Genomic DNA, 22,639 nt, shown 5'->3' with positions numbered 1-22,639 from the left:
TTAAAGATCAAAGACTAATGATAAAACGATCGTTCATCAATGGAGGGGGCATTAAAAAGGTGGTGATAGACGTGTTAGATAAATGTGTCAGGCTATTTTTGTTTCTGAAAAGTCTTTGAAATATAGAACAGAATTAAAAGAGGAACATTTTAGCTCATCACCTACTGTCATGATATATTTATATGCAGTCTATTGACTAGATACTTTGTTTCGCTAGTAATTCTTTAATTTTACCAATTCCCTCTGCTGTCCATTTGTTTTTGCTATTCACATATTTTCAGTATTACTGAGTTGTTAACTGATTCTCTATGCTCAGTTGCCATTTGTACATCACATAGGCTTGACTTTCCTAAACTATGATGGCCACATGGATTGTTGGGCTCAGTTCAGTAACTAATAAGGAAGGCAAGGCAATTGATCTGCTTGTTTTCTAAAGGCCGCCATATTGAGATTTGTAAAATTGGAGTCAAGACTAGCTTTAGGTTCTAGTGGTGTGAATGGTTCTGCCTTTTTATTACTCTTGCACATATTGCCATGCAGCAGCTGGGAAATAGTACTTAAGAGGATAAAGTTTGGTGAAGAAGCAGTTAAAAAAAGACAAATCCCCATAATATTAACAGTTTGAAACACTTCCACTTCTTGGTTTAGGTCTAATAGTTTCATTTTCTGATTTCCATAATGGTATGTATATTCCATGAGATGATATTTATGAAGAACCATGTGTTTCAGATGTGCTATAGTGGCATACTTATGTCACTGAATCCTAAAACAATCTCTGATATTTGACTCTTAATTGATCAGCCGCTGCAAGAAGTGGAATTAATGAAATATTTCTCACCATTAATATAACTGAAATCTCTCCTTTTGCAAAGCCATGTCACAAAATAACCTAGCTGATCAATTGGTAATTTGGAGAAGCAAGATGCTCCCTTTTATCTCATGTGCCCTTCCTATGTACTACAAATGTGTCAGCCAGGCTATGTTTGGACATGGGTATACTACTCTTCCAGAAGAGCTCTGTATTCAAAATTAGGCTAACTGATGTCCCAGTCACAGAATACTGTTGGGCTCCAACTGGTCATTCAGGCTGAAGGGAAATAAGTCCTGTCTATTCTGCCTTGGGTCTTTTCACTTGGGCTCTTTTGTGCATTTCAACTGTAAAGGTTCTGCAAAGAATCAGTGAGAAGAGTATTACAAAGAAGTGATAGATCAGATGGGATGGATTGAGATTTCAATTACAAGAGGACAGCAGAAATTGATATATGACACACAAAACTCCAGATTGAGAAGTAATGCAAGAATATGTACGTACTGGCAATGAGTGACTGTGACCAGCAGGACCCAGAAGGAACCCAAAGAATATGCAAGGTGGCCCAAGATTATGGAAAATGGCTACATACAATCCCACAAAGTAATATAAACAGGAAAAAGTATGCCACACAAAATATCTCTCCCTCCCTCCCTCTCCCTCTCCCCCCCTCCCCCCCTCTCTTTTGCAGAATGAGCACAAAATAAAATGCATTTATTTCGGACAGAACCAGCAATGAACGTCTGGTGTAATCTGACTATATTTCCCAAACTCTCTGAAAGGCAGGATTAGAGCTTTTATCAGAGCATGTTAGCCTTGTTTTTTTTTAACCCCACATCTACCATTCTTTCAAAAATGTGCTAAACTCATATTCAAAAACAGGTATACCTATCCCCATTTATCTAATGAACTCATGTTAACACCTGACTGATCCTTTCCAATGCACTGGTCAAATATTATACAGATATTTCTTCAGAAGCCAAGGGTTTTTTTTCTTTTGTAGCTGAAAATGAATTGGTCACAGAAGGAAGATCCCAGTGATCTGAGGCGAGGCAGTATTCCCACAAAGTCTCAAATGACTGATGGTTGGTGATAGATCCTATCATCCTCAGCATGGTCATAAAATGTAGGTTGTGTCCATGGCAAAAATGGTACTGAGAGAAAAGGGATTTCAGAATTTCTTTATTGATTTTTTTGATAAATTTATATATTGTCCAACTCCTAGTGACCCTGCACAGTTGTTTTTCATAAAAAGCATGCTCAAATAAATGGTCAGAAAACTATTGGGATAAATGCAGCACAGTCTTTAAAGTTCTATTGTAGTATAAATTGGATTCCTACCAAGCCTTCCATAGATATTGACTTGTAACACCTTTATGAATAAGATTGTGTAGAATAAAACATGCTCCTGCGTTCATCCTTATTTATATCTATTTGTCCAATTAATTGCAAAGTTCCATATTCCACTTATAGGGAGTTATTATCACCTGGGAAATATGGAATATATGCATTATTTTATACTGATTGAAGAAACGTGGTAGTAAAAGTAATCTTGACTGGGGTAATAAATTAATGTGCCATTTAAAAATATATAATAAAAAAATAAACTTTGACTTAAGAATACAATATCACAATTTTTATAAGTTACAAGTTGTTATTATATCTCAGTTTGAAACTAAACTGAATACGAATAACCTTTCTTGCAACTCCCCAAATGAGTTAATACATGGTATACGGTTCTGCTTGCCCAAAACAATGTTGGCTACAACACCCTTTATTGTATGCATTTATTGAGAGCAAATTCAAACTTTCAAATAAGTTTTAAAAAATCATCTAGATCATTTAAACTTTAGGAGTTACACTTAGGAAAGGATTAAAACTGCTACTGGGACAGATGTCCAAGACTCCAAAACAGCAGAATGAATAATAATGTTTCCAGATACATGAAATAACACATATTAATATGTTATAGGTCTATAATAAAATTCAGAGTCTAAAATTGAACAACTTGGTCCAAAATGAAAGAACAGGTGAAAGAATTAAAAACAACTATTTTAATACTCTCATCTGGTAGACCTTCAGTATATTCATAGTATTATCACATTCCCATTTCTTCTATGGCTTAGATCTGTGGTCTCCGACCAGTAGGCCAGGGACCACTGGTTGTTCGCAAGAAAATTTTGGTGGTCCACAGATATGTCCCCCCATATCTCCCACCAAAGAACTCCCACCAAAGCATTTAATCCAGGCTGCATGGGAACACAAGGCTGTGCTGCCCACATGGCCTGCCCACCCACTGGCCCCCACTCTTTGGCTGAGCGTAAACTTCACCTTGAGTAGAGCCACACAAGCTGGAACTGGAAGGTAAGACCAATGGCAGGGGAGGGAAATCTGCCCTGGGGTGGCTTGCTGATGTTGGTAGGAAAGTCGGTCCCATATTCCAGAGCTGCAGTAGTCACAAGACTGGCCCTTTGGTCATCCTGGAGCAGCTCCTCCAGTCCATGGCAGGCCAGTGCATCCGGGTGGAGGAGCAGCTGCTCCGGGATGACCAAAGGGCCAGTCCTGTGACTACTGCAGTTCTGGAATATGGGACCGACTTTCCCACCAACGTCAGCAAACCACCGTCATAAAAAAATGTAGGTTGGGTCCATGGCAAAAATGGTACTGAGAGAAAAGGGATTTCATAATTTTTTTATTGATTTTTTTGATAAATTTATATATTGTCCAACTCCTAGTGACCCTGGACAGTTGTTTTTCATAAAAAGGTATGCTCAAAGAAATGGTCAGAAAACTATTGGGATAAATGCAGCACAAAGTTCTATTGTAGTATAAATTGGATTCCTACTAAGCCTTCCATAGATATAGTAAAAATTCATATTAGTGGTCCGTGGGATTAAAAATTATGGTCCCTGAGATCCAAAAGGTTGGTGACCCCTGGCTCAGATCATTATGATTAACATGACAGTTTCTATTTCCAGAGATGGGCTAAAAACTATATTGAAAAAGTTTTTAAAAACAGAATTTTATCTAAGAAAACATGCAATTGATTTTTTTCATCTTTAACTTAAATAACTTGGTTAAGAAAATTAGATCTAAATAAAGCAAGTTATTAACCTAAGATGTGTCAAGAGACACTTAGAAACTTTCTTACTATCAGTAATTTATTATCTTTATAGTCCAGATTTTCCATCTAACTCAGGGGTGTCGAACTCGCAGCCTGCCGTATGCGTCACACACTTTCCATGCCCATCCCCGGTTTAGTGAAGGGAGGAAAAGTTGTGATACAGCATGTGACGACAACGTGTCATCGCGAGTTTGATACCCATGATCTCACTTAACCAGCTAGGATACATAAAAAGCAAGAAGGCATATGCAACAAATTGCCTCTCAAAGTACCCTGCTCATATCTGCATCTTGCACTAACTCCAAAACATCTAACACAACCTGGCAAGATGGAAGCCAAGTGACAAACTGGTACTGATTCTGACCTGAATTCTGGTGCAATACCCCCTCAAGCAATTTTATCTATAAAACAACCAAAATTCATTGTCAGCAGGTGTCCAAGGGACTTATCTTGTCATTCTTCTGACCAGATTGGTTAAGCCTCTGTATATAGGAAAAAAAGATCTGCTAGAGGACACTGAATTAATCATAGTGGCAAGGAAGAAATAAAATTCCTTTGCCACTGTCACCATTAGTAATAGTGTTCTTCCTCCTGAAAGAATTTATACACCACATTTTCAGCCCCATGTTGTATAATAAAAATAAAATACTGTAAAGCAATAGAAGGAATTTAAAAAACACAAATTCCAACAGCATGCAAATGTTAATTGCCTGAGAAAATAAAGCATATCTCATCCAGGTGTTATAAGAATAAAATGTAACTTTTCTAAAAAAAAAAATCCCAAAGGTGATCCTACTTCAAAGAGGGTTCCATCTTTAGTCATTGGCTATGTAAATAAACACATGGGATTGATCCTTTGTAAATTAATTTCCCCCCTTTATTAGTTTATATTACCTTGGAAGGGACATATGCAGGGAGATTCTTTGTAAATTACCTTTTCTTTCTTTGGTATTAGGTTGGATTTAAGCCAAATTTCCATTTTTTTTTCAATTTAGCCACAATTTCATGCTTTTATTGTCCCCAGCTCTTCAGCAAACTGAGCAGATGGACTGATGCCATAACAGCTTCTCTTCCATAACAAGGAAAAGCTTTTTGGGGATTGGGGGTGGGGGTGAGGGTGGAAGGGGGGGGTGAAGCTTCATCAGGACTGTACTACTATATTAAAAGAGCTAAACTTCTATCTTCCACAAATCCCAATCCCAATCTGGTTTAGTCCTTTTATCCTAAACCACACATTTCATATAACACCTACCGGTAGATATAGTAAAAGTTATAATACAACATATAGCCTAGCTCTTCAATTACTTCAGCCAGGTTTTAGCTAAAAAGTCTCCTAGAATATGAATTACAAATGGTCTACAATTTGAACATTGTTTTCTAAAGTTGCATGGTAATACAAATGAAAGCAGGAATTGTTGAAATACTAAATTAAATTTAACAACTTTATGGCTCTTAATCTCTGAAAATTTGGGGAAAAAATTCTGAAATCAGAATTGGCCATCTGATCAACATTCACATCTTTAAAATGGAAAATAATTCAAATAATTGACATAATAATTTCTAAAAAAAATAGCTACTCTTGCTTGTTGGACTCTAGATGCACCCTGGTGCATTCAAGAGGTACTGTACTTAGAGACTGAGGAGCAGAGGTTGATGAAACAGATTTATGACTGAATATTTACAATTATTGCTTGCTGCTAAAGTTTCCATCTCTATTGGTTGGGTTCTCACATTGTATTAAGGTATGATTTAGTTAGTCATGATTTGCTGAAAAAGGCACAATTGAATTGAGGTTACACAACACAAGCCAAAAACCAAGCAATCCCATGATTGCTCACGCTATGAAATACATCCATCCCATTATACTTAACTACCATGATATTCCCAAATGAAGCTCGATTTTGTTACTAAGTCATTCTTTGTTTTTCAGACTGGGGATAACAAATAATGGCTGTATTTTATTTAATGCAATTTTTAAAAAAATCTCAAATCAATTTTGACTTTTGGTGACTGCCTGGATTAGTCCCTGTAGTTTTCTTGGCAGTTTTTTGGGTGGGTGGGTGGGCAATGGCTTGCCTTTGCTTTCTTATTAAAGCTGAGAGAGAGGGAGTGGTCCAAAGTCACCTAGCTGGCTTTGTGTCCAAGGTGGGACTACAAGTCATGGTGTCCTGGTTTCTAGTCTAGTGTCTCAAGTAACCAAACTGTCTCTCTAATGCAATTACTGATTTGAAAATGAAAGCCTCTCAATGACAGTTGTTTTTGAGGTGGTATATTAGCCTAGGAAAAAATAGTAATAAAATAAACCAAAGACAGCATCTAGGAACACTCTTCCAAGCCCAACCTGGAAAAGCAGGGGAAAAAAATCAAATGACCAGTGATACGGGATGCTGCTAAGGAACTATATAGGATCCCAAAGAGAGAAATGCTTCATGTTTAGGCCTCAGCTTAATTCACTGATCAGAGCAACGAAGATTATTTCAATTCTAGAATCATATTTGAAACAGCTTTGAAATGGATATTCATCCCACAGTCACACAGGACTACTGTAATTCCCATTATTTGCTTGTGGACTAAGGAAAAAAAAAAGGGGGGGGGACATGTTTTTACTATATATTTTTAATTACTAACAAATACCATTCTCAAATAAGAGCTTCTAAGTGTAAGGCTAGTTTCTTCCTAATGAACAAACTAAAAGGGAGTGACCACAATAAGTAAAGCACAATCTTCAGATTCCTAGACTCAGTAATTAACCTTGATTCCAAGTCAGAATGAATAAAAGGAAGTTAATTTGCAAGTCTGAAATGGTGTCAGGGCAGATTTAGCACTCCTGCTTTTCTTCATCATAAAATTTCAAACAGAACGGGGGATTCCCTGTATAACTTCAAACATACAAGGGGGTTACCTAGTTGATTAGTCAAGACCTACTATGTTGCTTATTCAGGGCAAAATTGTTGTCCCTCCTTTCTGATGCTGTTATCTACAAGGCTGCCAGCACACAGCATACAAATTCTGCGCTGCAGAAGGATACTGAATGGGGCTACCAGTTCCAGAATAAAACAATATTCAAAAATTGCATAGCATGGTTACCACCTGGCATAGTTATATAGAAAGGGACATTCAAAAAGGCAGAAATGCTGTGTTTGAATGTTTGCATATCTATATATTAGCAGCCGCCCTGTATTTCTACTCGGTGGTTCTCTGCTATAGCATCTGACTTAGAATCTGTTCAGCTCAGTTTAAACATTTTCATGCATATAGATTTATAGTTATTTTTCCATAAATTTCTTCATTATTATTATTATTTTTTACTTGGAAGATATTGAAGTAGGAAGAGAGCCAGATAAAGGTGAAGTCCCAAACCTGTAGAATTGGGCAATAATTCTCTATTCATGTTTTCGAGTTTCAACTGATAGATGTTTTCTCATTGGCTGGAGACACCCTGAAGGGAAACAGTAGCAAAGCCAGGGAAGAAAACCAATCAATGTGCTTATAACGAACGTACTTGTAAATTTGGACAACATGGGCTGGATGGTGCTTTAATTCAGTAGCAGGGAAGTGTCCTGTTCTTTTTTCTCCATCAGATGCTGGAGATCGCAAACATTCAAAATTGGTGCTTGAAGACTGGGATGGCTATTAGTAGGTTAAGAAACTGAAGCTTACAACTGATGAAACATAAGTGATTTTTAGCTACTAGGTAAGCCAATCTAGACATGGGTGATTAACTTGTTTGGAAGCACTTCTTAAAGATCTTTTTAGGTTTAACCCTGCTCTTAGAAGGATAACTTGCAGCTGTGGCCCAGAATGAATTTGTGCGGCTGACCTATTACCGTATAACCCAGGAACTCTGCATTTAAGTCTATTTATTTGTATGCATTAAAAAGGAATGAATACAAATCTAAAAGCATGATTGATATGATGATGAAATATAAGAAAATTTGTAAAGACTATGAGAGGTTCTGAATATGGGACAGACAATATATAGGCAGTTTCAATAGTGAAGCTGGAAGAAAAAATACAGTAAAGAAACAAGAATGAATATAAAGTGACTGTAGAAAGACAACTAAAAGTCCTGCATGAATAAGTATTAGAAAGCAGAATGCTGTACCAGCAGAATGAGAGAAAAGTAGGTGTGCTGTCCAGACAGTTTAGAGTTAATGGGATTTGGGATAGTTAATTAGGAATTGAGAGCTGTCCCCTTAAGGGAATGCATCATGGTAAATGTAGTTAAGGTATCCTGGGAAATGTAGTACATGTCATGTGGCCACATCTGTAACCCTGATTGGTCACTGAATTGACCCTAGGTGGGTTGGGGGAGGTTTCTTCTCCCTTGCCTGAACACAGCCTCATGGTAGCAGCTCTACCCACTGCCTCTACGATATGGGATGAAAGAGATAACCATCTTTCTACACCACAATTCAGATATGCAAAGGATTAGACATTAAGAAGAACCTCATCATAAATGTGAGTTGATAGGATGCCTGATGAACCAGTAAAAAGACTTTGTATGGATGCTTTGTGGAATTACTCTGTCTACTTTATGCCATCCAGACATTAATAAGCAGAACAGTAGAAAGATAGATTTATCTTGATTCCTGGAGGAAGTAGAGTGAAGCAAAAGTAATTTGAATTTTGTGATAAAGACAAAGATATTTTGAACTCAGGAGTAAATGTGCATGCCTATTCCTTTGTGCCTCTGCCTCAAACCTCATCGTGGATGCAAGAAGGGGCAAATCCCCCTCTGTCTCAGGTTACATCTCTGCTAACTTAAAAGGAACTAATTGTACAAAGGGAGGAGCCAGGTATGACCCATGTACCCATGTCTTCCCTCAGTTACTACCTACAAACTTTTTTCAAATGCAGATGAAGAGTCAAAAGTATCTTCTTGTGTTCTAAAAGAAAAGCTAAATCTGCTCTGCTCATTCTAACTGAAAAGCTTAGCATTTCTTAAGCTCTATGCTCCAGCACAGAGGCAATAAGAGAATCTATTTTTACAACCACCCTGGCCATTTTATTGGGGGTCATAATTCATTAGTTGAAGGACCGTCTTCAAAACAAAGGAACCCATTCCCCCCCCCCCCCAAGACTGCAAAGCTAATTCAAGCAGCTATCAACAAAGGAGCAATTTCTTTTTTTGTTTAAAAAAAACCTAGACATTATCCATCTTTACTAAAACATTTAATAGTATAACTTTGCATGCAACCTTTGGAGTGTTGTACCTTTGGAGTGTTGTATTCCTTTGATGAATTTCTCTTCCAGTGAGGAAGCAATAAATTCCTCTGGGGCTCACCCCTCACCCCCACCCCAGACTTAAGCAAAGCAGCCCACAGCACCATCTGGTGGTCTAGGAGAAATATCCCAGAGAATTCAAAGACTTGTCTGCCAATTTTTATTAGAACTTGTTTACATTTTTTTTTATAAAAACTATAGGGAGGTTCCCAAATTTAACCAATGTTTCACCAATGAAAATTCCTTTTTTTAATTATTGTGGCAACATTAAGCAACCTAATGCAAGGTTCCAGCATGGCAACTTCTTCAGCCATGACAGATGTCCCTGAAGTACCAGAGGATTCAAACCCTCCACCTACCATAGATGTAAACGTGGAGCCCGGTTCCCAAAACCCAGAGGCAGCTGGACCTCACGAAGCCTACGACCTCAGAAAGAATAAGAAGCTTACCGAAGAACACTTGAGGGATGATTGGGAGAGGCAATATCACTGCTACACAGACTCATGGTTGGAGCTAGAGGAAATCTGTGATGCCCCAAAACACAAGCTGCTCCCCAAGAGAATCCACACATTGCTAGATGACCTGGATGCCCTTCTCACATGGTGGAGAAACAGTGAAGTTAAACTCAAGTCCATCCAGTCAAGACTGGGTGACCCAAAACTCCAAGCACATGTCCAATGCTTTGAGGAGTTTCACAAAGAACGCGAAGACTGCATTGAGGAAAGCAAAAAAGCCCTCCAGGCAGCACTCCTCGATGTGCTTCAAAAGGAACAAGGAGCAAGGGAGAGGGCCACATCTGAAATAGGTCTTCAATCACAAGCAGCCTCCTTCCACCATTCTAAGAAAGCCTCCTTCCTCCATCCCAAACCAGCTAGATTGCAAGAAGGTTCCAGTGTCTCGCACCAGTTCTCTGCTGCTGGTTTTCACCATCCTTCCAGAGCATCCTCCCATCGTAGCAGCGCATCTAAGGCCTCCAAAGCAGCAAATTATGCTGACCGGGCTGCAGAAACTGAAGTAAAAGCTGCAGTAGCAGATGCAGATGTACACGCAACAGAGGAGGTGACACGGTAGAAGGCAGAAATAGCGGCTCAACAGGCAGAAATGGCCAAAGCTCAGGCCACAGCACAGGCCAAATTGGAGTTGGCTGAATGGCAAAGAGACTCGGCAACAAAGACGGCACGGGCTGCAGCATGGCGGAAGGTGATTAATGTCTGGATGGCATAAAGTAGACAGAGTAATTCCACAAAGCATCCATACAAAGTCTTTTTACTGGTTCATCAGGCATCCTATCAACTCACATTTATGATGAGGTTCTTCTTAATGTCTAATCCTTTGCATATCTGAATTGTGGTGTAGAAAGATGGTTATCTCTTTCATCCCATATCGTAGAGGCAGAGGGTAGAGCTGCTACCATGAGGCTGTGTTCAGGCAAGGGAGAAGAAACCTCCCCCAACCCACCTAGGGTCAATTCAGTGACCAATCAGGGTTACAGATGTGGCCACATGACATGTACTACATTTCCCAGGATACCTTAACTACATTTACCATGATGCATTCCCTTAAGGGGACAGCCCTCAATTCCTAATTAACTATCCCAAATCCCATTAACTCTAAACTGTCTGGACAGCACAGTAGGTATAAGAGAAAAGGATGCAGAATTGCTTGGAAAAGAAGGGGGAATTATGTTGGAGTGAGCCACAACTGTATATGATAGTGTTGATATTCTATCAACATTTCTGCTGATAGAAATATGAAAAAGAATGCTTGATGGATGAAGACATGACAGACGCTATAGAAGAAAAAGTGTCACAAGAGAAAACAGGGATGAGAATAATCTATGTGTAAGAGGTATAGAGAAGAAAGGATAGAGGCAAAGAATGTTTTAAAAAAAGAACATGGAATAGTTAAGATAAAATGAGGCTGATAAAATGCAGATGGAATTTTGATGGAAATAAAAAATTGTTTTGGATGTGGATGAAGACAACTAAGCAAGGAACTTCTAAAGTTTGGAGTAGATGCAGCCCTGAGGATGTTACTTAGTTCAGTAATGAAATGTTTGAGCTTGGTTGTCACAAACAACCAAGCTCAAAAGAGCACCAAGGACCCCACAGTTCAAATATTGCATTCTGATGAAGTTTCCAAAGTGATCAGCATTAAAATAAAAGCGAAGAAATAATATGGGATAAAACCAAAGGGAGACCGTGATGGAAGGAGAATTTTAGAGACTGATATAGAAACAATGTTGGAGTGGAACCGAAATGAATGGTATAAATGTTAAAAGTCCCTCCCCACCTCCACCATCTCAAAAGAAGAAAGGAAGTGATAAGTGCTATACTAGCAAGATTACAAGTTAATGAGAGATGACATAAGCAGAGAAATGTTAAAATAGGATGTGGTTTGCTTCTGGAGTGATTGTGCCACTCATTTAACAAAGGTGTAAAGACCATATCCATACCTGACAATGGGAAGCATGCTGTTACTGTTTCCTAACACAAATGGAAAAATAGTAGAAACAAAAGACCAAATCTTCAGGAGTACTATCCCAAAGGTGGTTTGTCAAGAGGCAACTGGACTTTCTGGTTTTTCTTTGAAGAGGTTTTGCTTCTTATCCAAGAAGCTTCTTCAGCTTCTTCTTGGATGACAGGTGAAACGTCTTCAAAGAAGAACAAAACAGTCTTGAAAGAAGCATCATTGGGACAACCATTACCTGGATGACTGGAGAATCTCCATAGACATTCAGGAGGACTAGCTTATTAAGCATGCTTGGGAAGGTGTTTGGCAAAATTCTGATTAAATGATCAAAACTTGGGAACTGCTGTGTGGCCTTCTATCAGGCAGGGGCTGTGCCAACCAGATTTTTGCTCTTTAACAAGTCACTAAGATGAATGTAAGAAAGTTAATTCATTCTATCTGCTGATTTAGAGAAAGTATATGATCAAGTGAATTGGCTTGTATTGTGGAATGTTATTTATGTATGAAGATTGGTTGCTGAATGTGATAAGAACCATTTATGATATATGCATACAATAAGGTTGGGTGATACCCATTTAATTGTTTATGGATAAATTATAAGGATTATGGATAAGGAACATTTGTGGTATCTTGAAATGTGTGTGTTCTTTTGTATACAGATGTTGCTATGTTGTTGGCTGAGAATCCAAATGATTTTTCAGCAAATATTAGGTAGATTGTTTGATGTGATGAGGAGAATGAATCTCAAAATTCATATATCAAAAAGCACTCTTTTGCTCTTTGAAAGAAAAAAATGGAACAAGTATTTGCATGTTATAAATGCTGAGAAACTAGAACAAACAGAAGAATCTATATACTGTACCTTCAAAGAAAATGTACTAGGGCTGGAAAACGGATGGAGAAATCTTAAGGCACCACAGATACTTTAAGGTAGTGAGTAAAATGTCTTTTGCAAGGAATGGATATTTGTCAAGCAAAGATGGCTATGCATCAGAACATATTTTTGTGCAATTTATCATATAGAAGTGAGTCTTGGGAAACAAAAATTGAATGTAGTGGAAATTAGGTGCTTACAGAATATATGCAGTAAAAGAAGGGGAACAGGAATAAAATGGTTGCTAAATGAATGTGAGTTGAATAGAAATTGTGTGACTATAGAAAAGAAATACTTTCTGATAGTTTGATCATACAAGATAAAATTGTAAAATACTAAATATATGAAAGAAGGTTGGGATTTAGGAAAAGATCTTGAAATGAAGAGATCCTGGGAAAACTAAGATCAAAAAATACCATTATAGATATTTTTTTTTTGTTTTATGAACAGCTCCATAACAGCCACCACCATCTCAAAAACTCTCATATACATATTTAAAATCTTCTAATTCCACATCTCCCTCTCCTAAAAGGTAGCTTATGTGAACAATGTGTAGGGTAGACAGGGCCTCCTGAACCAACATGATTTGAGGTGATTGATGATATTACACATCTGGGAGGACTATATGGAATGGCATATGGATATGGTGGAAGCAATGGATAATTTGTAAGGTTTGCAAGGTATGATAGTAAAAAGGAATGTCTAGATACATTTCCTTTTCTTTTCCTTTCTCAGGCCTTTCGCTTCTTTGGTGCAGAACTCTTTCTCTGTAATGTGCACTACTTGCTTAACCCAAAAGGGAATAGTGTGATGGTTTTGTTTTTGTGCATCTATGCAGATTTACGTAGCAACAATTATGCTCATGAAAACTTGTTACTTTGGAATTGGACAAGAAGAATTTAATCTTTAGCCACCCTTTATGTGCAGAAATCTTATATTTTTGTGCTTATCTGCTAAAACCAGTTAAGGAAAATAAACAGCATCAAGCTATATTAGTTCTTGGTGGATTCATAACTGCAATTTACATGTGTTTACCATTTATAGTAAAATTTCTTATCACCTGATAATAAAGACAAAATTCTTCAATAGTATGGTACATGATAATGTTAGCATGTCAATAGTATTGCAAGATACCTAGAGCAGTTAAGATATTCAATAAGATACAAAACAAAAACCTGCAACATTAACATTTTCATTCCTGCTTTTCAGCTGACTAAAGAACCATTGTAATAGAATCTGTGTACAGAATATCTGACCCTTAAAGAAAGAAAAATCTAATGGATCACAGCCTTGACTGATTTAAAAAACAAAGAAACCCTAAGCAGGTCTTGCCCCAACTATAATTTTGATGGGATTGAAATGTGGAAATTTTACTTACATATAATTTAAATAAATACATTCATAGCAGTGACATTATTAATACACTGTGCCAATCCCTAGGCCATGACAATAACATTTTGTACACATTCCAACTATTCCCTAATAGTTGTTTTTAAGTGGCAAAAAGAGTCACGATGTGGTTCATCTACACTCCCCGTACAAACCATATATTTATTTTAATCTCACATGAAACAAGAACTCCTATTTCTGACTTCTAATGAAACTATTTTGATCTCTTGCCCTGCTGACCAAATACAGAGAGCAAAGGTGTGTAAAAGACAGGTTATGTAAAAGTCAGGTTTTATTGTCCCATCCTTTCCCTGTATTTCCTTTGAAGGTACAATATGGAGTCACAGAAAATGGTTCCATTTGCTGGCTTTGTTTAGATTCTTCCTGTTGTACTAGCTCTACTTAGGTGTGTATACACTACAATTATCATATTTTAGCTACGCCACAATCTTGTGAGGTGTGTTAGGCTGAAAGAATTAATTTGCTTATAATAAGTTTCTAAAAGATACAATTTTTAAACCTTCCAATAATTAACCAATATTCCTGACCAACAGTTATTAGCTATGTGCCAAAGACCCGTTTTTTAAAAAAACAATGTCCTTACAGGTTTTTCCTTCTAGATGCAAATAGATACTGGATATAGTAGGCTACCTCAGATGGAAGTTTCCAGTCTTACAGGTTTTTCATCTCAATACATTCTTCTCATTTATTACTGCCCATGTTATGTACATAAATATTCCTGGTGAGCCAATCCTAAATGAATGGGGGTGGAGTTTCAGGACTTGGAAATTAGAACTTCTGTATTACAAAGAAGGAGTTTATAACGCACCTTTCATTACATTTACAAAACTAGGAAACCCATCTGTTTTGTTTTTCTTCAGGCTCTCCAGATGATTATCTCAGTCACCACATCATTAATTCTGCTTTGCAATTTCAAATGATTACAAATGGTGTCAAAATCTGTTTCAGGAGGCATTTTATAAAGCTATGTGATGTTTGCCCTCTCTTTTCCTATGCATTTTGAGATTCAGAGAGTGGTCTGCAGATAAGAGAAATGCCCTACAGGTATTTAGCAGCCTTTATGTTCAGTTTTGGGTTGAGAACTTGATAATGTTGGCAAGGTTATCAAATGCTTAGTTACTAAATGAGGTGAATTAGAATCCAGTCCTTCCTTAGAGACATAGTAATTCAGTACAGCCTATTGAATCTAAAATCACACCCAGAGAACTGAACTCTGCAGAAATGAAAGGAGTTGGAGACCTAGTTTGGCTATTGTTTTCTCTCTTTTTAGGTTTATTGTATATATATTGAGCTTGCCCAATTTTCCTACTCTGTGCCAAAGCAATCCAAATAAATAAAAAAGTCCACCTACCAGAGAAGAAAATTCTTGAATGAGGCACCGCTGGTTAAGCAATGTAGATTTAAAAAAAGAATTAATTTTCCAATCTAATTTTATTTGTTACAAGATGAACAATTGTTACAATTATAATGGTCTTAAGTACAGGATCACAGGGCACTACCACACCACTACTATTTTCACCCAAACTTCTTCAGGCAGTACTTGTGTCATTCTATAAGTGGCTCTTGCTTGATGTCATCATGAACATCATAAATCTTGGAGCTTTTCCCTCTGCTGAGTTAAAGTGCTATGTACCTTCCGTAAGTCAGCAGAACACATTTTGGTGATAAATCTGCAGCTTCTATTGCGAGTCCCTATCTTGCCTCTACTCATTCTTTTCTGACTCTCTGCCAAATGGTGCTGTCTGATTTTGTGTATGAAGCATGTGATCAGAAAGCAATTGGTTGTACTCTAGCAGCTTACCTTTGATATTGTGAGGTTCTGCTAGACCACCAGCAGTCACCATTACAACCAGCCCTTTGGGGAGAAAACAGAGAAAGCTGAGGGAGCATGCACAGCCTGAAATAAGCAAGAAACATTTGTCTGATACCATCCACTTCAGCCCTCCTCATTTTGCCTCTGATGGAATGCTAGGAAGTGTAACTGTTTTACATATGCTGTACAGTTGTGGGAAGCTAAGATTTTACGTATGGTATAACTGTCATGTATTAGCTTATAGGCAAAGTTGTATTATTATATTGGTTTATCTGAAAAGGGCAAAAGCCCATTGCCTTTAGGGACTGGGGCTGAGATGAAGGCAGGATACATGGGAGAAAAAGATGTTACCAGGGCATATGCTGTCATTGTACCATTCTTATGTACAAATGGGAAAAGCCCATAATCTCTGTTGGAAAACAGAACATATTAAAATCCAGCTCCATTAAGATGTGAAATAAATATGTAAATCTAAAGGCAGTCTTGCAATTGAAGCTTATAGTTTCTTATACATTGGAACACCTTCCTCATCCCACTTCCAGGTTTTGGTCTCACCATTATTCCATATCTGCAAGTCACCAGTTTTCCATTCCCTTTTCAAATTGATCAGAAAGACTGGTTTTAGCTTATTCTCACAATGACTGCACAGGTTTTCCTTAGCAAAACCTTTAACAACAACAAAAAAAAAACCCCATTGGATAAAGGGCTTTAAAAGTGATTACCAACATCTTAAATAGCAACTGGGAGCCAGTATGTCCTACAGAACAGTGGTGTTACAAAGATGTACCTTTATCTGGCTGTGATGCTATATTGAGGACCATTTGCAGTTCCCATGTGCCCTTCAAGGACAGTCCTATGCAGAGTGCATCACAATAATTTATTTGGGAGGTGACCAATCCATGAGTGACTGAAAGTGGTGCCTCTCTGTACAGGAAAGGGCTTAATTGGCACACAAGATGAATTTATGAAAATTCATGATCCTGGTTACTCTCTGCTCTTTGAATAGGAACTGCAAGCCCGAGAAAACCCTCACATTTCATACTAATTCTCTCTGGATCATTGCAATCCAGCTGACAACTAAGGACAGAAAATCCCTGGATCCAGAGGCAAGTTCATCCCCATCCATACCCCCATAACGTCCTGGCACTTAGAGCTTCTCTCTTGAATGGCTTGGGATAAATGTGTATAATTGAATATCATCAGTGTACTGATGATGCTTAACTCTGTGTTGGCAGATGATCTTATAGGCTTCGTATAGATATTAAACAGGAACAGGAATAGAAAAAAGCCCTGAGGAAAGAGAGAAGAGATCTTGGGCCAGATTTATCCACACCTACTGTATCAATATGAATGGAACTGTCCCTGGGGTAAGGACTAGAACGCTGTGTGTCCTAATTCCCTGAGTTGGCCCAGTATTTCAATCAACAGTATTCAAAACCACACTGAGACCAAGGAGAGCTAGTATGGACACATCACACACATCCCATGTTTGCTAGAGATTATCTACATGTGTAATCAATGCCGTTTTGATCTTTCAATTTGCCAAAGAGATCTTTGTGCAGCCATGCTGGTTTCTTCTTGGATTTCTTGTTTTTCTTTCTCAGTGGTATTGTGTTGGTCTGGGCTTCTATAATCTTACTTTTCAGAGTTTCCCAAGATTCTTGAATTGTTTAACCTGAAAATAAGGAGAAAGTTTCTGACAGTGAGAACAATCAACCAATGGAACAGCTTGCCCTCGGACGTTGTGGGGGTGCCATCACTTGTGACCTTCAAGAAGAGATTGGACTGCCATTTGTCAGAAATGGTGTAGGGTCTCCCGCTTGGGCGGGGGGTTGGACTAATTGACCTATAAGATCCCTTCCAACTCTGATTATCTGTTATCTGATCTAATTCCCAGACCTGAGATTCCAATTGGAAGGGTCTAGATTATCCATGTTCTCTAGGGCTTTCTGAAGTTGCAATATAACCTTCTTCTCATAATCTTCTCTAAGAAAGGGGATTGAGACACAACATTTATTCGACATCATGAGGACCAGAGATGACTTCTTAAGGAGAGGATAGACCACCTTGTCTCAAGGATAAATACACCACAGCAAAGGCTCACTAAAGCCTCATTAGCCAACAAACAAACAGTATGCTACTACTCTTTACCCTTAATATTTTCAGGTATTAGAGATTATTATTATAGTGCATTAGTAACACTAACATATAAATCTGTGTATTTGGAAACCCAGATGAAGGGAAATGATAGCCCTCCCAATAAACACCCAGAGACTTAAGAATATTTGAAAGAAGAGAACTGAGCTCAGGCTTCATTAATAAGCAGACAAGAGAGAGCATTCACCTATGGGAGGATGCTCATTAATTGAAACAAAAGAAAACAAATTGTTTCAAAGCTAAATCCAGTAGGAATTCTGCCAGGAAGGATAAAATAATCAAATCCTGTTAAGTCCATGTAAATTGAGGTGCAAAATCATACAGACCTACTTTAAAGGATCTTCCAACTTTTTTCCAATACAGGAAATACAGCATCACTATGAAATGCAGATAGGACTAAAGAGTTTATGAGAAGATGATTCTGATAAAAAGTAAGAAAACCCATTACCCCAAGTGGTTCTTTCTTCTTCCATTTTTGTTCAGTTTCTACAAAGCATGGCTTTGTACAAAGCTTGTCTTTCTTCAAAACAAGCCAGAGTCTCTCTTTTGTCTGCTCAAGCATTGTGCCTGGACCTAGTGATGAAAGGTCCTGTTGAGACTTGTATCATCTCTTTTCTACACAGATTCAGGAGATGTATTATTTTCATCTCCTTTATCTTCCAATTGTCTCTGTTTAAGCAGAGATTAGGTAGACATTTAGTTATATATTTCTGTCCCTTTTTAAGTCCCTCTGAACCCTATTTTCCATGTCTAAGCATTATGGCTGCAAGTTTTTGAAATGTTTAACTCTGATTGCCAATTCAATGCCACTTGAGTAAGGTTCTTCCACTTCATGAATGCCTCGATCAATTGTAGATATTGTCTCAGCCTCCTTTTGCTTCATTTTGTTTTCTTTTGCTCCTTTTTGCTTGCCCAGCCTACATCATCAAGTTGCCTTAAAAAGTGGTTTTCCCATTTTGGCAATGAGATGGAGCATGGCCTGTTTACAAAATAAAGCATATACAATTCATAAATATCCACATGAAATCAAACTTCCCCTAATTTTGAAGCAACATAGTTTCATAACATAAAGTTTAGTTTATATTTCTGACTTCATGTTTTATATCAATTCGAAAACAAAACTACCGAAAATGCCATTTCAGTTTTTAGATTTTGAGCACAGTATCTTTTATGACTGTGTGTGTGTGTTCTGTATGTCTGTGTGTTCATATATATACACACACGCATGTACACCCCACTGATGGAAATATTGCAGTATATGAAAGTAGAACAGTGGTCCCCAACCTTTATCAATCATTAGATATGTTTTTAATTTAATTTTATTTATTTTTTTGAAAATTTTATTTGGGTTTTCACAAAGAAAAAAACAATACAAATAAAATCTTTTTTTGAAAATAGCATGGTCCCAGGTTATCACTTTTTCATACAGACACAAACTCAATTTCATGCTAATTTTTGTGTTCTATTCCATATCTTATTCCTGTTTTACATTTTGTACATAGTTTTTCCCCTCTTTTAATTTTCTCAACTTTATTTTGATTATCTCATCTCAATTCAAATTATTATATTATACTTTTGTCTGTCCTGTTTCAATTTCATATTATCTTTTCTCATTAAACAAATTTTCCCCTGTAGTTACTAACTGGAGTATGACACCTTTATATCTTTTAATTTTATCCATTCAACTCTTATTTAAGCTTCAATGTATACCTTTAAGATTATAAAATTCAATATAATACATAACTTCCAATCGAATTCTGCTTGGTACATTCTTAAAATACACACTATATTCTTAAAAAAAGGTTATATATATGTAAATAAAGCACTCATTCCAATCCAATTCTATCATTTATATTCATTAAAATCTTAACATCTTCATTAATAATAGTTAAAATGTTCCCATCCTTTCCTAATTTAATTCTCTCATTCACTTTATTTCATTTATTAACTAACATTCCGCTAGATTATGATAAATATTTTATCCATCATTTTAATAATATTTTCTAAAATTATTTCTATTTGTAATATAACAATACTATCTTATGTACCCTTGCAGAATCCCTTTTACAATTAAGTTTTCATCCATTGTCTCTAAACAGGTTTATACTTTCAATTCTTATACCTTTTCTCTGTTTCTCTATATCTTGTTTCTGTTCTTTATAACTTCCTTTCCTTTCCTTCTTCCCCCTTTTCTTCTCCCTTCCCTTTTTATCTCCTTGTCTCTCTACTTCTAATTCTCTCTTCTGTAATCCCCTCTTCTGTTGCTTTCTAATATTATACTTATTTTTCAAACTATTCTTCTTTTTTTTCAAATCTTAAACTTTTCATTCTCTTTCCCCCCTTTCCTTTCCCCCCACATACAATTACTTGATCATTAAAGATGGCTTCTTCCTTGTCCCAATCTTCTTGTTCTGCAAGCATTTCTTGTTGTTTCTCATAGTTCCAGATCTCCATTTCTAAGAGTTGAAATACAAAGCCAAAAGAACCTCTCCCTTCTTATGCATCTTCTTTGTACTTTTTAAGTTCCATTTTCAGTTCTTCTAAAAGTGGTGCCATTTTAAACACTTTTAAACAACCACTCAATTGATTTTAGTCATTTAAATGCAATAACCAAAAATCCAAAGATCACCAAGTAATCCAAGTAATAAAAGAATGTTTCTTCTTGCTTCTTTTTTCCACTTTCTCTTCCTGGGATTCTATTATTTTGTTGCCAGGTTTCAGTTCAAATGTATCTTTTAGGAATCTTGTTGAGGTTTTAATTCCAGGCAGTCTCCTCCATTTTTCCAGAACCTGCCCTTTTATTCTTTTTCTCTCCTTTCCTCCTTTTAAAAGCTTTTAAGCACCCAGAAATCTTTATTATCCCTTTGACATTTTATTTTCAGCTTAAATGTCTATTGATGTCAAAGTGGATTTTTTTTCAATTTCTTGCTTACGTCTCTTAGCTGTCAGTATAAGGAAGGAAAGGAAAAAAAGTCCTTTCCCTTTCCTCTCTCCTTCGCTGCTTCAAAATCTTATTTGGGAACAAAACTTTCTCTTCTTATCTTCCTCCTGCACATTCTTTTCCGGTCAAGTTCTTCTTTGAGGTGGCCATTTCTGACCACCGCTGCAACCGCCTTCGGGAAAGGGAGTAATGGCCAGCTGAGGAGGAGAGATGTGGCTCTCCTCAACCCTGCTGGCAATCTCCCCCCTCTTCACCACCTCTAGGGGGTGGCTTAGCCCCAAAACTAGCTGGCTCAGGGTGCTCCAGCGGCGAGCATGGATCAAAACTGCGCATGATCACGGTTTTGGTCTGTCAGTGAAGAGACTCAAACCGGAGGCCCTGGATATGTTTTTAATTTTTGAGAGCATATTATAGGCATTGTCAAAAAATGGACTGGATGATGTGCTTCTTCAATTATCCTTTTTTTCTAACTGGTAAGTTTGTTCCTTACAGTTCCTTCCATCCTCCCAAGATGCTACTCATAAACTCAGCTTACCTTTGACTTTTGTTTTCTAGGCAAGGAGGATACTTCCAGACAAAATGGCTGGCTGCGGCAAACCACCATTTTAATTTTTAAAACTATTTCTAGGTTAAATGTAAGATCCAAAGGTATTCTGGTACATAGATATGAATCTTAAGAACAGTGCTTTAATTGAATCAGGTCAACTCTTCATTTATTTAGTTTTTAATAAAATATTATAAAATAAAAACAAAAATAAAAAATGTGTCTCATGCCAAGGGATATAATGACATTCTTGAATTATATGAATCCAGAAATCCAAAGTTTTCCCAACCCTTTTTCATATTTCTTCTTTAATACAATAATGTTTCACAGAAAGCAAGCTGGAGATAGTCAAGGAATCATGCAGGCAAAACATTTCTAAGTACAAGCACATACATACAAAACAAAATGTCTTTAAAAATCCTTCTTCCGACTTCCGGTTCGCGGTGCTTCGGTGCAGGCAGGAATCCCCGACTGTGCGCGGTCCCTGCCTGTGTTCACTGCCTGAGTGCCCGAGCCATTTGGCTTCGGGGCTAAGCCACCTTTGCAGAAGGTGGTGAAGACTGGGGGGGCCCTGGCAGGGACGAGAGACGTCTCATCTCTCTTCCCTAGCCGGCTAAATCTCCCTCTCCGAAGGCACCTGTGGCGGTCTGTAATGGCCGCCACATAGAAGAGCTCAGCCGGAAAAAGAAAGTGCTGGAGGAGCTGTGAAGAAGTGAAAGTGATCTTTGCTGACCGGGACAAAGTAACAGTGAAAGTATCCTGATATTTAATACTTTTTAAAGATACATCGTTCCCAGACTGAGTAAGCAGCGAATGGATATTAAAGGGAAAACTTTTTTTCTTTTCACTCTCCTTCCAAACGGAACAGCTTTGAGAGAAATCGGAAAACCTGCATTGGAAGTATGCTAAATGCTAAAGACTATGCTAATGCCAAAGGGATATGGATTTCTAAATACTTAAAGAAAAATTTTTCTTTTGCTGTGAGTGGGAAGGGAGAGGAAAAAAAAATGAAGTAGAATTTGAAAATAAGGAGCAGACTGCCTAGAATTTTAAAGAGCCACTTGAACATTAATAAGACTTCAAAAAACATATTTCAATTGGAACTTTGTGATTTAATAGTAACCCCAGAAAAAGAAACGGAAGAAAGGAAAAAGTGCTAAAAGAAATAGTTTATCTGGATTGTTTGGTGACTTTGGATCTTTTGGGAAATCTTTTTTTTTCTTTGCTTAAAAACATTTGGGTGGTTGTTTTGGGAAAAACTTTTCCTCTT

This window comes from Pseudonaja textilis, chromosome 1 (assembly GCF_049901715.1).
Source record: "Pseudonaja textilis isolate UNSWEBS1 chromosome 1, rPseTex1.2, whole genome shotgun sequence".
In the NCBI taxonomy this organism is placed as follows: domain Eukaryota; kingdom Metazoa; phylum Chordata; class Lepidosauria; order Squamata; family Elapidae; genus Pseudonaja; species Pseudonaja textilis.
Note: the sequence above shows the minus strand (reverse complement) of the source record.